The following is a 24,056-nucleotide window of genomic DNA, read 5'->3' on the forward strand; positions in this document are numbered from 1 at the left end:
TTCAAGAACGCTGTCTATAACACCGCCTTGTCCACCTTTGGTAAGAAGACCAAAAAGATGGCTGACTGGTTCGAAGCCCATTCAGAGGAGCTAATGCCAGCCATTGAGGATAAGAGAAGAGCTCTAGCAGCATACAAAACCTGTCCTAGCGAGTACAACTTGCAAGCTCTTAGAGCTGCTCGTAGCCAAGTCCAACAGGCTGCCAGGAGATGCTCCAATGATTATTGGCTCCAGCTCTGCTCCCAGATACAGATAGCAGCGGACACAGGTAACATCAAAGGAATGTATGATGGTATCAAGCAGGCCTTAGGTCCAATGCAGAAGAAATCTGCTCCCTTGAAGTCTGCTACAGGTGTGCCCATCCAGGACCGAGCACAGCAGATGGAACGCTGGGTACAGCACTACTCCGAGCTATATTCCAGAGAGAATGTAGTAACCGAAGAAGCATTAAATAACATTGAGTGCCTGCCTGTCTTGGAAGAGCTGGACAGTGAACCAACCTTAGCAGAAATAAAAGCGGCCTTGGATTCCCTCGCCTCTGGCAAGGCACCTGGAAAGGATAACATCCCTGCTGAAGTGCTGAAGTGCTGTAAGGAGATCATCACCACTGAACTGTATGAAGTCTTTTGTCTCTGCTGGAGGGAAGGTGGAGTCCCACAGGACATGAAGGACACAAACATCGTCACATTGTACAAGAACAAAGGCGACAGGGGTGACTGCAATAACTACCGTGGCATCTCTCTTCTTAGCGTTGTAGGGAAGCTGCTTGCCCGTGTTGTGCTGAAGAGGCTCCAGGTTCTTGCAGACAGAGTCTATCCAGAATCACAGTGTGGATTCCGAGCTAATAGATCCACCACTGACATGGTATTCTCCCTCCGACAGCTGCAGGAGAAATGCAGGGAACAACAACAGCCACTCTTAGTGGCCTTCATAGACCTTACAAAAGCATTTGACTTGGTTAGCAGGGATGGCCTTTTTAAAATACTTCCCAAGATTGGATGTCCACCCCGTCTCCTTAACATCATCAGATCCTTCCATGAGGGAATGAAAGGCACTGTAGTTTTTGACGGCTCAGCATCAGACCCCTTTGACATCCGAAGTGGAGTGAAACAGGGCTGTGTCCTTGCACCAACACTTTTTGGGATCTTTTTTGCTGTCATGCTGAAGCATGCCTTTGGAACTGCAACCGAGGGTGTCTATCTCCGGACTAGATCAGACGGAAAGCTCTTTAATCTCTCTAGATTGAGAGCGAAGACCAAAGTCCAACTGAAATGCATGTGGGACTTCCTCTTCGCAGATGATGCAGCCATTGTTGCCCACTCTGCTGAAGACCTCCAACAACTCATAAATCGATTCAGCAAGGCCTGCCAAGACTTTGGACTAACAATCAGCCTGAAGAAAACACAAGTCATGGGCCAGGGTGTGGACTCACCTCCTTCTATTACCATCTCCACACAAGAATTGGAGGTTGTTCATGACTTTGTGTACCTTGGCTCAACCATCTCTGACACCCTGTCTCTGGATGTTGAGCTGGACAAACGCATTGGCAAAGCAGCTACCATGTTCTCTAGACTCACAAAGAGAGTATGGCTCAATAAGAAGCTGACGACACATACGAAGATCCAGGTCTATAGAGCCTGTGTACTAAGCACACTCCTGTACTGTAGTGAGTCCTGGACCATTTGTGCACGGCAGGAGAGGAAGCTAAACACCTTCCATATGCGTTGTCTCCGACGGATTTTTGGTATCACCTGGCAGGACAAAGTTCCAAACAGAGTAGTCCTAGAACGAGCTGGAATTTTCAGCATGAACACATTACTGAAACAGCGACGTCTACGTTGGCTTGGGCACGTTGTGAGAATGGCTGATGGTCGGATTCCAAAGGATCTCCTGTATGGAGAATTAGTGCAGGGAAACTGCCCCAGAGGGAGACCACAGCTGCGATACAAGGATATCTGCAAGCGAGATCTGAAGGCCTTAGGAATGGACCTCAACAGATGGGAAACCCTGACATCTGAGCGTTCAGCCTGGAGGCAGGCATTGCATCACGGCCTCTCCCAATTTGAAGAGACCCTTGCCCAGCAGGCTGAGGCAAAGAGGAAGTCACAAAAGCAGCAAAACCAGGGAGCTGGACAGGGGACAAATTGGATTTGTCATCAGTGTGGAAGAGACTGTCACTCTCGAATCGGCCTCCTCAGCCACACTAGACGCTGCTCCAAGTCCTCCATACAGAGCACGATACCATAGTCTTTCGAGACTGAAGGATGCCTATACTATACAATGTTTCAATACAACAGTTTTTAGATCCTATTACATACCATTCCCAGCTTAACATTTGCATTATGGTCTGTATGGAAAAAAGTTGTAGGAGGTAAAATCTGAATAGAACAGAATGGGATGAGATTGATTGGGCCAGAACAGAGATTTGATTTTGAAAAGAATGTCAAAACTATGGAGAATGTTATGGTAGTAACAGCAATGTCTGTCATTGTTATTATCATTATTACTTGTCATTGATCTATTTGTTTTTTCTCAGTTGTTTTTATTGTGCTTTTGTTTTGCTATTCATTTTATTATTTCTTTTTTAATATACAGTATAGTTTAAAATTTGAGAACGTGGATTACATAAAGTGGCATAAAAGTAAGATGTAAACCATATGAAAACATAAACAAATATCAAAATATAAACAAAAGAAAATGTTCAATTATTTAAACAATAGATATGCAAAATAAAAATATTTCAATACAACAAAAAATGTTCAGGCCATAGCATGCGTACCATTCAGTTAAGAGAAAAACTCTCCTTGTCTATGACAATAAAATGCTATGTTATTGTGGTTTCTTAATATCTATATTTTTAAAAATGCAGTGTCAAAAGCCAAAAACACACACCTCAAGTTCATAACAGTAAATAATACCTTATCTAAATAGGAAATATAGTTTTATGACCCATGTCTCTGAAAGCCCATTATCAAAAGCACTGATGCATTACAAACTTGATGAGGTCCACTGTATAACATTCATGTTTTCTTTTTAATTCCTCAGCAGCCAGATTTTGTAGCCACGTGAAAATCCTATCTTTGCCAGTGTAGCTGTTTGCTTGTAACAGCTATTAGCCAACAAGAGAGACTGGCTTGGTATGAGTTCTGCCTCCCTGACTTGAGATTGGGAGTAGAGCAGCAGGATGTCACCAGGTAGTTTTCTGTCTGAAGGATAAGATGCTGCCCCCATTCTCTAGAGCGCTGGTCCCCAACTTTGGGCAACTCAGATGTCCTTGGATTGCAACTCCCAGAAACCTTGGACAAGACAGCTGGTGATGAAGGCTTTTGGGAATTGCGGTCCAGGAGCACCTGAATTACCCAAGGTTGGGAACCTATAGGGATGGAAAGGCTGATGGGGTGTGGCTGATGGGGTAAAGAGTAGGAACCAGGGGACTGCCCCAGCAGCTGCTCTCTGAGGGGACTGCCTCCCTCTGCCCAACAATGGGGCTGCTCCTGGGGAGCATAAGAAGCACAGTGTAGACCCAAATCCCAATCAGGTGGGTTAAAGTTTAGAGCAAAATTAAATTGCTTGTATTTTTGTTGGCACCAAACCAAGAGTGACTTCCATTATACCGTCCTTGCAGCAATTAGCTCTCACTTAAACGGTCATAACTCCATCATAAGGCATATTGGGATTTATAGTTTTGCAAGGTATGCTGAATTCTCTCTTGTAGTTCAGGGGTGTGTTCAAGAGCTCTCTAACAGAAGCTTCTAAGCAAGCGATGGCGAAGCTATGGCACGTGTGCCACAGCTGCCATGTGAAGCCTTTTCTTCTGGCATGCGGCAAACCTTTTGAAGTGGCTGCAGCTGGGATTGCCCCTTTCTCTTCCTGTTCTGGGTCCTTTAACTTCCTGTCCATCCCCATGATTCCTCCTTTAACTTCCTGTCCGTCCCCATGATTCCCCCTTTAACTTCCTGTCCGTCCCCATGATTCCCCCTTTAACTTCCTGTCCGTCCCCATGATTCCCCCTTTAACTTCCTGTCCATCCCCATGATTCCCCCTGAAACTGCCACTTCCTGTTCCGGTTCTGGTCTTCCGGGCGGCACGGCAGCCACTGGTTTCTTTCCCACCCCCTCATTTTGGGCCCTCGAGCCGAAAAAGGTTTGCCTCCACGATAAAATCTCAGCCATGCACCAAACCATAGTCCCAAGAGCCTTGAATCTGAATGTAGCATCAACGTGCTGTAACGGTGAAGGGTTGATATACTTCATCTCTCATTCTGATAGCCTGCATGATCTCAGAGCAAAAACAGCCATGTTGTTCATCATGCAAATGCACTAGAGGAGACATGTTGTTTAAAAAATGCAAATGGTAGCCATGTGTGTAGAGGGAGTAGGAGTAGGACTGCTTGACATGGGGAGAGTTCTCTCCCCCAGCTGTCCTTGTGCAAAGTTGTCCTTCTTCTTAAGTTGATATTGCTCTCAGATGGAAGTCTCCAATGACTTAATGAAGGGTTCATCCTCAATGATGCTCCTCCCTAGGTACAGTTTTGAAATACCATCTTCAGAGGGACAAACCTCACTGAGAGTATGACAGAGAAGGAACAGTTAAACATTCCCCCTCAACCTTCATTGTTCATGACGCTGATGGCCTCCTTTCCAGTTAGTCGTTACATTTTGGAAAAATGTTCACACTATTTATATTCATGACATTAACATTGCATCTGATGTGGGTTTTTAATGTCTGCGAATAGTGAGTATGGGATGAATAATTATTCCAATTTCATTCATCCAGTTCAAAATATTTTACTTTATTCATTATTGCTCCATAGCTAGTCAGGAGGTATGCATAAACAGAAATTGAAAACACTCTTAAAAGATGGCAGTTAATATCTAATATATAAATACATGTAAGCAATCAGAAAATCATAACATAATAATCATTCTCCAACAAGTTACAATTAGTACGATAAGCTTAAAGAGATCATGAAGCAAGTAATGAGTCTTGTCTTTCCACATCTTATTTAACAACTTTGGCAGTCCTATAGAATATATATTAGTCAGTTCCAACTAGCTGAAATAAAACTATCAAAAAAGAGAGTTTTCCTAATCCCAAATGTTAAGGGTTTAAGATATTGATCCCTCGAATTCACATACGGAGAATGTCTTGTTAGAAAATGTATTGCATTCTCCATCTTGAAGCATCCTGCTGGGCAATATCTACCTGCACCATGTTGGCCCATATATCATCCCTGAATTGGTTTCAAAATATTATGATCATCTCTATGCAGCTGAAGGGCTAAACTCTACAGTATGACTCATTAAATGTCAGTGGTTCAACTGAGCTTACTTTTCTTTCCTAGAGTATCTACACCACATAGCCATAGCAGTTTGATAATACGTTGAATGCTGGCATTTGTAGTTTGGTGAGAGATCTTTGGTGCAGGAAGTCACAGCCATGCACTAGAACTCTCTTGGAATTCCAGCATGGAATTCCACTTAGCCCCGGATTCCATAGGCTGAAGCCATGGCAGTTAAAGCCATGACTTATGAAGGCCATAACCGTTTTTGTTGATGATGACTTACTAGCCCCATTGTGCAGTGGTTTAAATTGCAGTCCTATAGTCAAGCCTCTGATCAGGACCTGAGTTCAATCCCAATGAGTTCAGGCAGCTGGCTGAAGACTGACTCAGCCTTTCATCCTTCCAGGGTTGGTAGAATGAGTACCCAGTGTTGCTCTAAAATATTTTATGTACTGGATTATCATTAGATGTCCTTTCTTTTATTTTTAAAAAAGAGAAAGCTAAGAATAGTGTTAACTCTGGACAAAGATAGGGCATAATGGCATGAAAACAATATACATTGTGTGTTATATGGGAGTAAAACTACATGCCTGTCTTTTACTCCTGGGCTAGATTGGATAAAAGCTATTTTGTGGTACATGATATAGATCAGTGACTCATCCCAAACATATTTTTTCCTTGTCTTGTATTTTTTTCCTTGTACAAAGTAAAATGGCCATTGCTCATGTTATTTTAGTAGCCTCTGGGGTGAAGTGAACTGCAAAACTAGAAACCTTTCAAGTAAAATCAGGCAAAGGAAAAAGTCTCAAGATCTGGGTTGCCTATTTTGTATATTATGCAATTTATGGCAACCATATTTTGCAAATTTACAAATTAAGCACACTAATTGTTGCATTGTTTTTTTCTTTTAAAATATTTCAGTCTTTGTGTCACTTACACAGTAATAATAGAGGTCCAGGCAATATACAATGGTGCCTCGCATTACGACGTTAATTTGTTCCAGCGAAATCGCTGTAGAATGAAAACGTCATAATGCAAGAATAAAAAGCCCATTGAAACACATTGAAATCCCTTTGATGCATTCCAGTGGGCTGGAAACTCACGGGGCCGAAACACTCTACCCAAGCTGCACTCTCTGGGGACGGTCCTCCAAGTAGGATCGGAGCCAGGCAAGCGCCAGGCCCCCAATTCCCATCTCGGAGAGCCTCCCCAGGAGGATATTGTGGTCTCCCATAATTCGTCCTCTGTCCTTGGCTGTGAATTATTTGGGTAGACTGTGTTCTTCATCTTCTGCCCCTCTGTTGCTTTTTTTGGGGGGGCTGGGGAGTAGTGATAACAAAGTAGCTAGTGTTGGAGTTGATGGGCCACAACCAAATTGTCGATTACTTCTAGAAGATGCATAGCTCAGCAATATTAATGTTTCATAATACAGCTTCCAAAAACTCTATCTAGCAAAGCTTAGGGCGACGCTGGATGGCAGATTCTAGAAGTTGTGCCCCCCCCCAAAAAACTACAATTTCCAAGCCTGGGAAGGTGTATATATTGACATTTAGTAAATATATAGTAGATATTTCAGGGTTGTGGGCTACCATCAAGGACTTTGTGATTTCTCGTTGTTCTGTCCCACTCTCACCTCCTTAAGGAGCCCTCAAGATGAAGCTATTTGGGGAGATAGAAACATTCCAGATGGTGAGGGTTTCCCTTCAGTCGTAAGAAAAGCTGTTCCTCTAACTTGTTGACACTTGACAGTGGTACCTTTTGAACTGCATGTTCCTGTCATGACTCTGTAAAGCCAGTTCTCAGAAAAATCCCCAAACATAGCCATCCTTCTTGATCCACCAAGATCAAAATGGAAGAATTAGGTGGGGTGGGAGGCTTGATGCCCTCGCTAGCTGTGGGTTTGTGATAGGTGTGGTCCCAAAAATACGCCTTCTCATCTCTGGATTGACTGTGAAAGATGTTTTATATCTATTCAGAGATTTGTGTGTGGGTGTGTTTTATTTTACATATGTGTTTGTATTGATAAGTTATAATTATGTTTCAAATGAAGTAATGTTCTTATTGAAATACTATCTGCAGCGGTTCTTATTTAAGTATCCACTTACTTACTTTATGTACTTTATTTACATCCCATCTTTCTTCCAATAAAGGAACACAAAATGGCATAGGTAAAGGTAAAGGTTCCCCTTGACATTTAGTCCAGTTGTGTCCGACTCTAGGGCGTGGTGCTCATCCCCGTTCCCAAGCCATAGAGCCAGCGTTTTGTCCGAAGATAATCTTCCGTGGTCACGTGGCCAGCGCAACTAGACACAGAATGCCATTACCTTCCCACCGAGGTGGTACCTATTTATCTACTTGCATATTTTACATGCTTTCGAACTGCTAGGTTGGCAGGAGCTGGGACAAGGGATGGGAGCTCACACCGACACGTGTATTCAAACTGATCTTTCGACCTTACAGCCTAGAGGCTTCTGCGGTTTGACCCACAAGCGCCACCACATCCCTTACAAAGCAGCATATAACCAATTAAAAAAACACATATATTATTTGTAACCTTGATATTGTGAGCTCTCACAACCAGCTTAAGGTTTTCTTTTTTCAAGTTGGTCTAATTGAGGTATCACTTTGATGTGGAAATTGGATTTGGGGCATTGCATATGGGCTAACGTGTCTCTCTTGCTTGAAGGATATCAAACCAGGCCATCCAGAAGCAAAATGGAAGCGAAGCCCTGCAGGCTGCAGGGAGCCAAGACTACAATCACTAGGTCATACTACCCAGTTTGACTACTTGATTTTTTTCCTACCTAGTGCATTATATTATCTACTAACTTGTTAATTCAGAATTTGCTGAGCGGGTGCCTAATCTCCATAAACCGAGTGCCTATGAACATTAAACTGCAAAGCATTAGATCGAAATACGCAAGTAAGTATGATGTTGCATCAGTGAAGAATCAAATTTTCCTAATTTTTCTGGCAGCAGAGTAGCTACTTCCCACTGTAACATGAGCATTCAGTCCCTTGAGATAGGCCCATTTAATATCTGTGCTTCCTCCCCCCTTCTGCAGTCACAGCTTCATGAGAATGTGCATATTTTAAGATCCAGTCTGTTTTTGTTGCTTTACATCTTCCTTCTCCCCTCTCCTTTTGTAACATCCTGCCTGAGGAAGTAATACTCACCTGAAAAAATTTGCACCACAATGTTTGTGCCTTTTAAAAAATGTTGGCTTAATATATGTATCAGCTTGTTAGGGAGTTTGGATTTTTGAATTTTGCTTATGGGTCAACACAGTTGTCTCTGCATTCTGCATTGCCTCAGATATGATTTCCTTTGTGGGAACGTAGCACAAAAATTAAAGCCTAATCTATCTGTCTAAAAGGTGTTAAAACCATGTGCTCATTTCTTTAATGAAACTGAATCTATTCTTTCCCCTTAAGAACGATGATTTAAAAACAAACTACATAAGGGAAATTAACTACCTCGAGGCCTTCATTTGTTGGAATAAATCCAGTTGCTGTTTTCTGTTTCTCGCTTATTGTTGTTGGTCTTTTTCTTCCTTTGTGTTTGTTAAAAATATATTTGGGAAACAAGCAGCAAAGCTTTAAACTGCTTCCAAAGGGTGCAGAAGCAAGACTATAGAACAAACAAATCACCTTTTTCTTTCAGATTTGCAAATCTGTTATCACAGATGTTCCTAATTTAAGCATATTGTCACATATAAATATATCATACAGAAGGTATGTATACACTTCCTGTGTTTATGTCTGAAATTTCTGTCTCTCCAGTAGTGTATGAGATTATGGGGTGAAGTTCTGGGCAAGCCTTTGCTTAAGGATAGTATAGTTTTTTTTTTCCTGAACATCTCTAGCTCATTTGGGGTTTACTAGTATGGAGGCAGGATGCCCAGTGTGATAGATGAGGGCTCATGAGGCATGAGTTCATATCTTCACTGAGCTATGGAAACTCATTGGGGATGTGGAACTGGTAAAAGGTAAAGGTAAAGGTTCCCCTTGACATTTTTAGTCCAGTCGAAACCGTAGAGCCAGCGCTTGTCCGAAGACAGTTTCCGTTGTCACGTGGCCAGCATGACTAAGGAACACCATTTTATCTTCCCACTGAAGTGGTGCCTATTATCTACTCACATTTACATGCTTTCTAACTGCTAGGTTGGTGAGGAGCTAGGACAAAGCGACGGGAGCTCACTCCGTCGCATGGTTTCGATCTTACGAATGCTGGTCTGCTGACCCTGCAGCAGAGGCTTCTGTGGTTTAGCCCACAGCGCCACCACGTCCTGGTAAACCACTCCTTAAATATCTCACTTACACTGTAAGAGCTTTTAAGGTTGTTATAAGTGAGTTCCAGCCTGGAGCTATATAACAACAACAGTATGGACATAGGTTGCAACCGAAACATCCATGTATTCTAGATTATCTGTCATTGCTTTTAACTGGAAATGGAGAACTATTGAATTTCCCCTAAATTTATCCAGTTTGTGGTCTGCAAGAGTATTAGCAACAATGTACAGTGTTTTAGTTTTCCACAACTGAGAAGCAATATGGCAGCTATCCCCTCAACCCATTTCCGTTTTCTGAGTTATAGGCTAGTGACCATTGAGATCACAGAATGTGTACTTTTGAAAAATTCACAGAAATGTGCTTTTGCCTATGGCAAATATGTGTATGCTACAAAAAATGTATTTAAGCTGCACACACCCATTTCAATACATGTATGCATATGTGTGTGCATGCACACACATGGGGACAGACAGACAAACAGTGTGTTACAATATGCGGGGTGTTGGGAGTTGCTGCCCCCAGAAAATAACAGTTTCTATCTTTCATTTTAATTTAAAATAAATAGAGTTCATAGGCATACGCAAGTGTAAACACATTGTTGCTGTGCTTTCAGTAGTTATCATTCCTGGTGGTTATGAACACCGTCTGGTGGAATCATTGATTGCTGAACAAGTAGACCGTCTTTTGTCCTCCCAGATGGTAGACTCCATGGGACCATTCTGGGGCATCTTGGCCTAACGAGAGGAGCTCTGTTCCATTCTCTCCATGTGAGGTAGAAGAGACAGCTGATGGTTTTATGAGCTGTCCTCCCAGCTTGCTCATCTGGAAGACAGCAGAATTCAAGAACAGTCGTGCCCCACTTTATGATTACCCTGCATTACGATGAATCCGCTTCACGACAATGTTTTTGCGATCGCAAAACAATGGTCTAAATAGGGTTTTTTCGCTTTGTGATGATCGGTTCCCTGCTTCAGGAACAGATTCTTCGCAAAATGATGGGTTTTTAACAGCTGTTTGGTGGTTTCAAAATGGCCACAGGGTAATTAAAATGGCTCACTGCTGTATTTAGGGACGGATTCCTCGCTATACAGGCACCGAAAATGGCTGCCGTATGGAGGATCTTCACTGGATGATGAGTTTTTAACCCATTGGAATGCATTGAATGGTTTTCAATGCGTTTCACTGGGCTTTTTATTTTCGCTTTACGACATTTTCGCTTAACAGAGATTTTCCTGGAACGGATTATCGCCGTTAAGCGAGGCACCACTGAACATCCAGCAAGAAACTGCCATAACTCTATGAAATCCCTTTCCCAGCTCATGTGGGTTCTTTCTGTCTCATCGAAGGAAACGGCTCTGATGAGTTGCAAATCAGACTGCAACTCCAAGAATCTGCCCCCTTCCCAAAGTCCACTGAAACAGAGAATCCATGTGCATTTCATGTACCATCTGTGGCTATTAGGGGTGGCACAAGCTGTCCTGCTGCCTGAAGTGTGAAGATAAGTGCGCCACATCCCACTACATGGCTGCGTAGTTGCTTCTGCATTCAGCAGCATTCATTGGGGGGGGCAGTGGAAGAGAAGGAGGAGGAAAAGGAAGAGGAGGCAGAGAGTGACAGACAACAGCGTAGTGTGACTTTTTTTTTTTTGGCGCTGGAGAGTATTTTGGCGACGTCTCCCATAATCCCTTGGCCCTGGGGATTTTTAAGGCCAGTCTTTGTCTGGATGAGAAGCAGCTATGGAGACTTCTGTAGATATGTGTATGGTGGCAGTGGATGGCTCAGACAGCGTTATGCCCTGCCCAGCCCTTTGCTACTTGAGGCAGCTGCCTCTCTGGGCCTTATGACAGGGCTGGCCTTAGTAGTTACATATTTTCTGTAGAGGATTTTTTTTTCTCTGTCTGTAACTGTAATTACAATGAGGATAATTCTACAGCTCACTGGTACAGCACATGCTTTGCATGTATAATGCTCCCGAGTCCAATCATTAACAATAGTTTAGATAAATGTTGCAGGGAAAGGATGTGCGTCAGATCTTGGAGAGCTGTTACCAAACACAAGAGGTCCTCAAGATCCAATGGTGTGATTCAAAATGCGGTAGTTCAGTCCCACTGTGTTTGGGGCTAAATCCTTTTTTTGATAGGTCTCTGATCAACAGCTCCTGCCATCTCTTACCATTGGCCATGCTACCTGGGTTTGATGAAAGCTGTAGACCAAACCTCCAAAGGGCTGAGGCTCCCCATTTCTGTTACTATCACACAGGTGCCTTCATTCTTTCTGTGGTTGTTTGCATTGTCTGATCTTCATCCTTGGCACAGATGATGAAAAACACACACACACACCTTTAGTTCATGCAGGTGGGGTATTCTACTTCTGTATCCATGATTCAAAAAGCCAGGTCTGATATTTCTGCACAGTATTGTGCCTATCTGGCCATCAGGGAAAGGATGCCAAGCTTTGCATAGCAAAGGGCAGCCTGAATGTTGACAACACCCATGGCAGCCGTCCAGATAGATGGTCTATACAGGGATACCCTCTTCTGTTCACTACCATTCACAAAGTGACACCAAGCAAGGAAAAATCACAGAAGCTGCTTCCTTTTTTCCCCTCAGTTTACAACTTCTCATTCAAGTACAAAGAAATGATCAGTGCTGAGTTCCCATTGATCTCCATGCTTCAGTATAGCTCACCTATGGTCACAGGGCTAACCCATTTCAAGGTGGTGTCAGGTAGCTCACAATGTCATGGAACTCATAATTTCAAAACAAATGTGGTAAAACAGCATTCCCCTCCCCCTTCTTGCATGGCTTTTTAGGGAATAACTCATGCTTTCATCTTTGCATCCCCACAGTTTTTGAGAGCGAGCGCTTTTCCAAGTGCCAAAACCCGCGTCAAACCGCATTTTAGTTTTGCGAACGTTGTTGATTCAGCTGGACAGAGACCAAGTGCGCCTTCAAGCACAGCCTATTGATTTTGAAATGGAATTTTGCTTGAGCATCATCTCTTGGGTCGTATCCTCAAACTTATAACTTCGTTAGGAAGTGGAGCTGACAAGACAAATGTAATAGGGCTGAGACCTGATTAGTTTCTTGCTTGGAGATCCCAGCGCAGGAAGCTAAAACAACCTCCGACCAATAACGGGTGCCAGATCAAATGGCACCACGCTCATTTGTTAACAGGCCTCTTGAAAGGAATTAATGAAACTTTTCATTACAAAGCAATAACTAGAGGTACCGCTGGTATACATTGCAAGGGATGGAAGCGAAAATTCTGTAGTTTTGCTTTTTGATGTGAATTTACCCAGTCTGCCATTTTTGAAGCAACATACAAATTTAAACTCAGGCATTCTTTGAAATACTTCTACAGATCTTTGAATGGAACTGTTCAATGACAAACACATACAAAACAGGTATATTTGTCACACACACACAGATGTGCATATCAGCAAATGTCATGCTTAAAATGCATCCTGTCAGAAATATTGCTTGCGGAACGAGTGCAGGTGATATGCTGATCCAGATTTTGACACAACCTTGATCAGTGTAGCCTTTGTGTGTGTGAATAATGCCTATTGGTATGTGTATAGACACCCACAAGCACACCCTCACCCACACATTCATATACAGAGCCAGTTGGAAGAAAAAGGCTGGGAAAGGATCTTCAAAAAAATTTGTAATTTGCAGTTAGAATGTCAGTGCCCCTAAACTGTCACTGGTGTCATAATAGTTATATTCCCATTTTGCAAAAGTAATTTAAACAGTTGGATTTTTCAGCTACTTCAGAAAAACCATACACACCTGAGTGCTAGAATGCATAGCATGAATCAACACATGAGATATGAGATATTCCTCCACCACAATTTGTTACTCCTTGAACTGTAGAAGTCACTAAACAGTGAATATCCAGTGTGGTGTAGTGGATAGAGGGGTGGACTATGGCTCAAGAGACCTGGATTCAAATCCTCTCTTAGCCATGTTAGTTCTTGGAAGCTCCCATGGCCAAAAGCACTCCTTAAATATCTCACTTACCTTGAAAGCCCTATTAGGGTCACTAGATGTTAGATCTGACTTGAGGGCACATAACACACACACACAGTTAAACGTACCCTTGGAAAATCATAGAACTTATCTGTTGCTTTAACTCCCAGTCAAATAGGAGGTACATGCTTCAAAACATGGCAAGGGAGGAGACGCTGGCTGAAATCCCGCTGTGCAGCTTTACATGCACAATAAGGACGACAACATCAAGAATTGCAAATCACTGTTAATTAAATGCAGTTTTAGGGTGCATGTGGTTTGTACACAATGGGATGAACTCACTTGCACCCTGAAATCAGCAAAGAAAACCTTTAATTAGCAGCAATTTGCTGCAGACAATGACATCATTATGATTGTGCACGCAGAGCTGCGTAACAGGATTTCAGCCATCAGGGACTCGTGGCCCTTTGTGTTCTGAGATGGACAATTAATTCTTTATTAATAAATTAGACAATTAATTCTTCATCCCCTGTGAAAACTGATTCCTCAGGCTGGTTCTACCAGTTTGCTGCCTCCATCCTCAGACTTCACTTTAAACTTGGAAGTGGACATCCAACATCTAATCAGGATGATTTCTGAATCTTTCTGCCTCTCCCGTCTGCAATGCTGGATGCTCATGAACAGTCTGCGGGACTCAAAAGTATGCCTGTTTTTATTGGACTAATGGATCTCTGTTTCTAGGTTCAGAAAAAACCATCCTCAAAGACACTGGGTTAGAAAGCTGCTCGCTAATAACAATGCAGTGCTTCTTCTCTGCCTGTTCTTGTGATGACAAGAAAGTTTGATTGGGATGGTAGACGACACCATCATGCCTGCTAACCAAAATAAATAAATACACTCCCGTGCTTTTATCCTGCAAAGTCCATTCTCCAATACCATACTGTGCAAAGGGTTCCATTAGTCAATTGCCAAAATGAGCCACTTCTTCAGACACCAGTTGCCGAGGAAGCTGGGAATGTTCCTCTCTTTTCCCCAGGCCTTTATGGCTCCCTTCTTCTGTGCCTCTGCACTTCTCCCCTTGCTCTGTTTTTCATCATTTTACTCCCCACTTCTTCTGTACTGAGACCAAAACCCTCAAATCCGAAGAGGGAAAACAGATTGGGTGTCCTCATGCAAATGTTTTTGATTTGCATAATGTATATCCATCCTCTGACTTTGCAATGTTTACTTTATTACCTTTTGGTACAGAAGAATCAAGCTCTTGCCTGCATGTGTGCGCACGCGGAACACATAGACACGCGCACACACGCACACAAGCGGGTTTGTGCTGAGGTCATTGGGAAAACTCATTTGGAGTTTAGCAGCAATGGCATCAGACAGAAAGCATCGGACACTGCTTTCAATGAGGCACAAGTAGTCAGTCAGTCTTTATGGGTGGAAACTTCATAAAAGCGTATTTGGGAAGAAAAGTAGAAAACCTCTACAAATATTTTGAAGTTCTATTTGACCAATTCCCTTTAACACAGAGTTCTTCTCACTTTCCCCGAAGGTAAAGGCATGCGTGAAAACTGCTTTTCAGACATATTCCTCCCTTCCTTCTGCATTGAATCCCCTCAAGCATTTTCCTCTCATTTAAAGAATTACCATCTGGACCTCCCATATCTGTTTACATCTATACACCCAAGTAAATCTGGTTCTCCTCGCCCTCCTCATTAAGCCTAATATTAGTCAGAGGGAGATTGCCTCCAAAGCCTCTAAGTAATGACGGGCATGTTACACGCACAGCATCAGGGAGCATACTCATAAGGATTTCTGTATTAATTCCTTTTGTCAGCCAAGTGAAGTTTCTAGTCCTCAAGTTAATGGACGAAACAAAGCAGAAGGAAGAGTTCGGGTGAAGTTAGACAATGAGCAGCTTGGGTGGCTGGAGTTCTGCCATTCTGTTCCTTGAGACTTCTATGGCATCGCCCTCTTCCCAAATGCCGGTTCAACTCAAAGCAAAATCCCAGAATTGTGTGCCTTCGCTCTCATGCCTCTTGAGTTCATTTACATTCCTCACCAGCATGATGTGCGTGGTAAGAACCCTGCAAACAAAGCGGTCTTGATATGATTCCGCACAGGGGGGTGCGTGCGTTGCGGGCGTGCACCAGCTACAAGGTTGGGGTGCGTCCAGTCCAGCACTGCAGAAAGCAATCCATCTCCCCCATGGCTCTTTAGAACGGCCTCTGGGCATGTGCCGATTGCTCGTCCCTTTCCCCTCAGCTACTTCCCTTCTTTGTTCATCTGCGGACACCCACCAGCCAGCCCGCGCGCGGAGCTCCGGGACCTCTGTCTCCACCCGCGCCACAGAACCCGAGAGAACGCGGCTGGCTTTCTCTCCTTCGGATGCGCGTCTTCTCCCTGGTTCGCTTCCATCAGACGGAGTTGCGCTGGCACTTCCCAAAAGCTAAGGCTGGCTCAGAAACTGTGTGTGTGTGGGGGGGAGAGGTGGAGAGAGGAGAGAGAGGCAGGGAGGGAAGGAGGGAGGGAGGGAAGCCCCTTGGTAAGGGTGTGGGGGGGAAAGAGTTGAGCCTCCCCCCTCCCATCCTTCACCAGAGGAGGACAAGGCAGGGCTTCCAGCTTGCGCTCCTTCCCCTCCTCCTCCTCCTCCTTCCCTCCCTCCTCCCTCTGCCTCTCCCCCCCCCCGCTCGTCTCTGGTTCTCCCTCCTGTTTCTAATTCCTTCCACTAGCTCGGAGCCTCATTCAGCCGCCGTTTGCCGGTGGAGCGGAATAGGCTGGAGAGCCAGCCAGCCGCTGCGCCTTGGAGTGGGAACTTGCCTCGCTCGCCTTGCCTGCCAGAGGTGACCCGGGCAGAAGACGCAGCAGCCGCGGCGGGACTCCCAGGTAAGAAGAGGGGACCCTTCCCCGGGCTTGGCTCGCCTCCCATCGCCGGTCGCCGTCTCCGGGCTTGGGAAACCGAGGGATGCATTTGCTGGGGCGCGCGCGGGGCGCGAGTGCTCTTTCGGAACTGGAGCGATGCTCGTGGCTGCTTGGATAGGGGTGATTTATTGGCGGGGAGGCGGGCTGGGGGGGCAGGCAGCAAGGAGAGCTCTTGGGGGACGATCCTGGGAGGGAAAAAAAGGGGGGGGCTCAGGTCCCTGGAGTGTCAACCGCAGCTGCCAGCAAAGGGAGGGGGGGGTGACCAAAAAAGCGGGGACGAGGAAGGAGAGCTCGCTCGCCGCCTTTGCGACAGGGCATCCGGTTGCCAAAATCGAGGTGGCGGGGGCGAGAAGCGGAGAGGACGCTTTCGGAAGTCCGGAGTGCTGGAAACCGAGCACCCGCTCGATAGGAACCTAGAAGGGGGGGGGGGTTGACACCTAAGGGACATGGGGTTTGGGAGGGGGACACAGGGGTAAAAATCTAACCATCCCATCCCTTCTTAAGATCTCTGGTGGGGGGGAGTTTTGTGTGTGTGTGTGAGTGTGTGAGTGAAAGTACAGACTGAGGGTTTTCGGTTTTCTTTCCTGGTTATCTCTCGCAAGCCCAGTTTTCAGGGCGAGGAGTAACCGTCGTGGTAGCCCCACAGATGCGCAGCTGGCGAGCGCATCTATGCCCGGCCAGCATCTTTGGCTGGCGAGGGCGAGAGGGCAGCCGGAGGAGCGTTGCTGGCCCTTGGCTTCCTCTCCATCCTTCCCGCAATCGGAGCATCGCCAAAAGACGTGTTTGTGTGTGTGCGCGCGCGCGTTTGTTGTCTCCCCAGAACCCTCTTTGCGTGTGTGCGCGCACACACACGCGTACGCCGCCCGGGTGCTCCTCTTCGCCAGGATAACGGGAAGACACCGAAAGTGATTGAACTCGGTGCTAGCCTTGATCTTTGGTTCTTTGCGGGGCGGGCAAGGCAAGCGGAAGAAAAATCATACGAAGGAGGGAGGGGGAAGGGAGCAAGGAGACCCCCCCATCCTAACCAAGATCGTGGAGATACCCCCACCCGAGATACTTTGTGTGTGTGTATGTGTGTTGGGGTGGGGGGTTATTTGCCAGCTGCTGGCTTCTGGGAGTAATCTTGGCAAGGTCCCCCCCCCCCCCCGGCGAAGGAGAAAGAGGGCGCCTTCGGGTGCTGGACTTTGCGCTGGGAAACGGCGGCACTCTTCGGCTGATCTGTGGGTCATCTCAGCCTGAAGGAAGGGGAAACCAAGCCAAGCTGGAAGGCTGATGACGGTCCCATCCATTTAACGGTCCCTTTTTGAATCAAACCCTCTTCCTGTGTAAAGAACTCCCCCGAGCCTGTCTTTCAGTCTGACATCACCAGGCGAACCATTTTTACCTTTTGGAGAGATGCCCGCTGATCATCAGCGCCTTTAAATATTTATTTGGCCAGCGCCGGTGGGAGAGATGCCAGTTGGCAAGAGAGTTAACTGATGGGAGCAGGCAGGGAATCCTGGGTTGTTGTTGCTGTTGTTTTTCCTTGGTTTCGCGTTTTGTTGTGTGTGTGTGTGTGTGTGTGTTTTGGGGATGGGGGGGAGCTGCTCTGGCTTTTGAGAGAAGGGTCACATGGATGTGATCCAGCAGCAACCGTGATCCAGTATTGACTCAGCAAGCACAAAACGATCTCTTCCGGAACGCACAACATGCATACACACACACATACACACCGGGTCTCTCCTTTAGACAACACAACCACCTCTAACTTGGGAGAAAGAGACCTTAAGTGTTTTCCCCTCCCACCCTATTTTCATAGCTCCTAGCTGGGGGCTTGGAAGAGCAGGCACCCTGTTGATCCATTTTGAGGGCACAATAAGAATTTCATGGGCCATTGATCCACGGAAGAAATCAAATAATTTTAATGGCTTAATAATGAAACAATAAACTTACCAGGGCCTCAGATAGCTAGGCGGATCTGAAAGGGTCGGAATGAGTTGGTCCTGGTTTCTTCATTTCTTTTTATGTTTTTTCCTTCCCTTCCTTCAATCCCTTTCTCCAGTTTACAATCCCTTTCAGCCAGCTTTGGAAAACATATTGTCTTCATTAGGGCTGGGTCTGGAACTTTAGCTTTTTTTTCCAGACTGGTTAAGATTTGCTAGTGAAATAAGGTTCAGGACTCCAGTCTCCTGTAACAATTAATGTAAAGTGTGCCTTGATGAATGTCACCTCCATTGGGATTTCAAGTTAGGCTGTTCATGTGATTGTTCCCAATTCCCAGGAATGGAAGGGGAGCAAAAAAAACAGCTGTTTCCCCCCCCTTTCTTTCCCACAATTCCATAGTACAGCATCAGCTGAATTCACGATCTTGGAAAAGAAAAGAAAGTAGAGGAAAGAGATCTTAATGCAGGCATTCTCCTTCCCTTTTATATATAATAAAATGCAAGATGGCTGTTTTGGGGTATTTCAAGAAGTGACTGCTTCCCAGAAAATGTAACTTTTGACTCCTCTTAGAAAGCAGTCTGCCATACTAGGGCCTGAGAATGAATCAAAGTTAGACAGGGGATTATTTTGGTCCACACAAGCTGAAAAACAGAAGACTTTTGTAAGCCCAAGACTAAACTGCCATTCAACATTACACAATTTCTGCTTCAAATCTGCTTCAGCCAGTGAAAAATAGGGTGATAAGGTACACTCTTTTTGCAGATTGCTCATCAGTTCTGACTTTGCCAAAATGCAGTAAGTTTGCCCATTCGGGCAAGTTTGTTCGTCCTGGAGCCCTTACAAGGAGCCACGTCAAGAGTCAGGAGGAGAAGCCATTTGCAATTACGATGGCTGTTTTTTTCATTGGAAGTGGAGGGGGAGAAGGCAAGGCTGGACACAGAACAAGGGAAAAAAACCCAAGTCATATAATTAAATACAGAGGGTGGAACAAATATGGAACAATAACAGAGGATGATTATTCCTGTGGTAACCCATTTCCTCTTTTTTTTCCTTGTGATCAAGCCTGCTTCCCTTCCCCTTGTCTGGCAAAGCTGAATTAACACATCCATTTTCAACTGAATAGGACAGGTTTCTTTTTTGGGTAATTAAAGAGATGTGTCTGAACCTCAAGCCACCTCCATATGTGGATTGTTTTTGATGAAATGGGAGAAACTAAAGGAAAGGTTTTTAAAGAATACATGAAGTTTCAAATAGAGTTTCTTTCTTTCTTTCTTTCTTTCTTTCTTTCTTTCTTTCTTTCTTTCTTTCTTTCTTTCTTTCTTTCTTTCTATATTTCTTTCTTTCTTTCTTTCTTTCTTTCTTTCTTTCTTTCTTTCTTTCTTTCTTTCTTTCTTTCTTTCTTTCTATCTATCTTCTTTCTTTCTTTCTGTCTGTCTGTCTGTCTGTCTGTCTGTCTGTCTTTCTTGTGGATCTTTCAGGCAGAAATTTGTTGCAATTTAAAAAAAAATGTCCTAACACTCACGAAAGTAATTTTTAGTGGAGTATTCCATGGAATCCTGCTTCTGAGAAAGGAACTGGGCTTTTGTCTTGAAAGAACATTTGCTTTTCTTAAATCATATAAATCAACTATCGCATTTGGTGGATGGTTGAATGTGTGTTGTTATTTCATATTCCTAGCCTTCACAATGCAGTATTCCATTGAGACTTACACAAAAATTTCTTTTCTCTTTCTCTTCTTTCCCTGCTATCTACCACAAAACTTCCATCGACATTGTTTATATATGTCTACAGATTTCTGAGTGGGCCAAATATCCTCAGGAGTTTTAGTAATAATCATATGAATTCCTTTAATATTAGGGTGCCAAATCGAAAACAGAACTGCTTGAAAGTGAGATAGAAGCGGTGCCACAAACTCAAACCTTAAATCAGGATTGGGTATCTAGTATCTAGCTAAGACTCTTAGGCACCTTTACTAGAGAGTAAATGCCACCAAAACCTAGTGGGTGGTGGGGTTGTAAAAAGCCCCCAAAGGCTGAGGTGCAAAGTAGCAAAGCATTCTGGAGTTATAAAACGTTGCCATGTAGCGAGAGAGCCATTCTTATCTGAAGTTAAAATCAATTTCTGGAAACAGGCTAAAATTGCTGTCGTTCCTTCCTACTCAGCAAAGAGTTCGAGGTTGTGGGGAAAGGGCCTGCAGATCTCACTGAGCCTTCTCTGTTTATGCATGCTTCTAAAGTTGATTGCAATAAAGGGCTTCGAGTTGTTGGCAAGTATCCCCAGGCATTTCATGCTTTTAGGCTCCATTGGCATGAAATCTTTAGCCCTCTCTCTACATATTTAGCAAACCCTTCCTGGCTAAGCTGACATTTGTGTGCACTAGAGGGCGCCGGTGCTCTTTTCTAAGTCCGAGCTTGTGGCCCATCTGCTTTATAGGCCACTGTGAAAAGCTGTTTTGTTACCACCGGCATTGCTTCCCCTCTCAGGGGAGACGGAATTCAATCTCGCTGTGGTTCAGGCTAACGCTCAGGCAGTTTGTCAGGATTAACATCTTTCTAGTCAGTCTTTCTAGTGTTACCTTCAGCATCATATTACCAGCTTGGCTGTTCTTTGCAAACTCCTGGAATTCTGTAAGCTCTGACTATCTGAGGGAGGAAGAAGGTGGCTGCTGTCTCCAGTCCACCCTGTGCCCCAAATGTCCTTCCAACTGAAGCATCTCCCCAAGAGGAGCTGATACACTCGCTCACTGCATCGTCAACCACATCAGAACCCCTGGTGGGATACATTATCTAGGGCAGTGGTCCCCAACCTTGGGCCTCCAGATGTTCTTGGACTTCATCTCCCAGAATTCCTGGCCAGCAGAGGTGGTGGTGAAGACTTCTGGGAGATGTAGTCCAAGAACACCTGGAGGCCCAAGGTTGGGGACCACTGATCTAGGGGACCCGCCAAGCTAAATGGTCTTTGCTTGCAGGTGGTGCCAAATTCAATCCCAGTTTTCTTCCAGTTAGAAAGGATTAGTTAGCAGGTGATGAGAAAGATTTCTGGCCAAGACCTAAAAGAGCTGCTGTCTATCAGAGGAGAAAATCCTGGCCTAGATGGAAAAATAGAAGCCAACATTGAAGGTCTGGTAGAAGAGGATGTTCTCTGCTCTATCCCCCCCAAAAATCAGTTCTTTTGAGAAATCTGTTGCTGCCATGTCTTCTTTTCTTTTCCTTAAGGACTATCATTGCCCTTTAGAGAAGAGGCAAGATATACAAGGAACTAATAAATCAATCAATACAAGTAAATAGAAAGGTTCTGATTGGGGCATTCAGCCCATAGTTGCTGTCCCCCTATCATGTGATGAGTTTGGTCATGTCCAAAGATGTGTGAAAAATCAAAGCAGAAAGTATGTGATCATTCCTGATTCTCTTACTGAACCACAGAAGTGGGCCACTCTTACACGTTTTATCCTCTGGGGATGATCCCTCCGGTTTTGACCCGGCACGACTTTCTCTCGGGGTTTCTAATTATAATGTGCCTTCTGTTGCTAAATCCCTCCATGGAATGCAAAGTGCCAAGGGCTCCCTGAATATGGCTTGCTTGTAGTCTTGCATTTATAGACCGTATCTCAGAAATGACAGTGAAAAGACTCAAAATAGATAGTAAGATGAGATCAAAGGTCCATCTTGGTTCCTCTCATCTTGATTCAGATCAAAAAGCCCATCTGGTTCAGTGTTCCCTCAGAGTTTTAGGAATACAAAGGAAAGATCTATAGAAAGTGATATGGAAATTGTGCATCTGGTTTTATTAGATTTTTTTTGCATTATTGATTAGAATCGGTATCTGTATTACAGTAGATCGGCTCAGGATTCAAGATGACTGTAGCAGATTAGAGTACTGGGCTGAAGCAAACAAAAGGCAGATCTTCAGGGAAAAATGTAAAGTTCTACATGAAGACAAGAAAAACCAGATGCATGGATAAGAGTCTGTGCACACCGAAATCTTAGAACCATTCATTCAGTTTGGTCAGACTTTGTCTGAAATATTGTCTCCAGTTCTCAACACCATAGTTTAAAAAGGACACTTACTGACCAGTTGAAGGAGGGCAATCAAGAAGGCAGAGGGTCTAATAAACCAAATTTCATGAAGAAGAGTTAAGAGAACTCACTATGTTCAGCCTGGAAAACAAAATTGAGAGCTGGTAGGGTAGCTATCTTTCAATATCTGAAGAACTGTTATATGGAAAATGTAGCAAGCTTGCTTTCTGCTGCTCTTGAAGGCATGACTGGAACCAAAGGATTCAAATTACAAGAAAGGAGATTTCAACTAAATATTGGGAGGAATTTCTTGATGGTAAGGGTCCTTCCATGAAGGAGCATGTTTCATGAGCGGATTTTTGTTCATTGGTGAAGTTTAAGCAGAGGTTGGAAGGTCATCTGTCAAGGATCTAGCTGGGTTTTTCTGTATTGATAGGAAATTTTATTACAGCCTTTGGCGTCCCTTTCAAAACACTACAGTTCTATGGCTCTGCGATTCAGGGGATGTCCTTATGATGCTGTAACTTACAGTCTTATTCAGATTTCCATATTGTATTGGATTACAGCCCTTACAATTTGCAACACTTGCCAGGTTGTTGAATTTTATAGTCCAAAACAACTGGAGAGCATCAAGCTGCCTACCTCTAATCTAGTGTGCTTATGAAAACATTAGGGCCTGTTTCAGTAGCTGTACAATAACTTATCTTAATGTTTTTTTTTTTTAAAAAAACTTTCCCCATGTAAACCCCCCTTTTCACAGCAGCTTGTCTGCCAAGGATGTTACAGACATCTTCATGGAGATAATGTGGATTGCAAAGGTTTATGGAACATTCAAGCCCATGTAAGGTTTAGTCTAAGAAAACTAGCTACATCGCAAACAGAAGGAAGTCACCCCTCCTTGTGGCAGCTGTAATGTAGCTTTGTTGCTCATTTATTATAGGAAAAAGGAACAAATTACAAGTAACTAGGTATCTGTAACAAATTACTTCCACGTTTGCTTATCTGCCATTGCAGCTCTTCTCACTGAGTAAATGTGTATGGACTTAAATCCATTCATTTGTCCCAGCTGAAACAGAACCACTGAATCAGTGGGACTTTGGTAAATAAATTCATAACTCATTCCATTTATTCAGTGGGTCTACTTCAAATAGATTTAGCCTATTCTTTCCAAAGAACCATGGGCTTCTTTTTTTTTTTAAATAGCTCCATCCCCTTTTTCCAAATCTATTTAAGGCATACAGAGAGAATGGAGCTGTCAGCTGCTTTGGCTGTCGCTCCCTTGGGGTCTATGCATGGCCACTGCACATGCTCAAATATGTGCAAGAAGGCAGTTGTGAAGGAATGCTTACCAACTCTTTCTCTCTCTCCTGACCCAGAAGCATATGCACTTCTCATTAGAGGAGTGAACCTATGACAAAAGCCACAGCATTCTGTGGTGGGGCGGCTTGTGGACTAGTTCAGGGAGAGGTCTCAACCCTAAATTTGAGGGGAGGTGCCTGCTCATGAGCCACCTATGGTCCTGTGGCACCTTAAATAGTAACTAGTTTTATTTGGTACAACTTTTTCAAGAGTTCATCAGACGCAATGGATAAAGGATTGTATGCCAGCAGGAGGATCTACATCTCAGAGGGCATCTCAATAAATCTG

The 24,056-nt window shown here is 44.2% G+C and overlaps 1 protein-coding gene across 1 annotated transcript in view; it reads left to right on the forward strand.

The window, feature by feature from the left end:
* The first annotated feature begins 16,297 nt into the window (after window positions 1-16,297).
* Window positions 16,298-24,056, forward strand: part of CDH11 (cadherin 11) — a 165,204-nt gene continuing 157,445 nt past the window's right edge. Inside the window, exon 1 of the mRNA XM_020813987.3 lies at window positions 16,298-16,434. The gene's annotated coding sequence lies outside the window, so the exon portion shown is untranslated. The remainder of the gene's footprint in view (window positions 16,435-24,056) is intronic.

The sequence above is a fragment of the Pogona vitticeps genome, chromosome 10 (assembly GCF_051106095.1).
Source record: "Pogona vitticeps strain Pit_001003342236 chromosome 10, PviZW2.1, whole genome shotgun sequence".
NCBI classification, from domain to species: domain Eukaryota; kingdom Metazoa; phylum Chordata; class Lepidosauria; order Squamata; family Agamidae; genus Pogona; species Pogona vitticeps.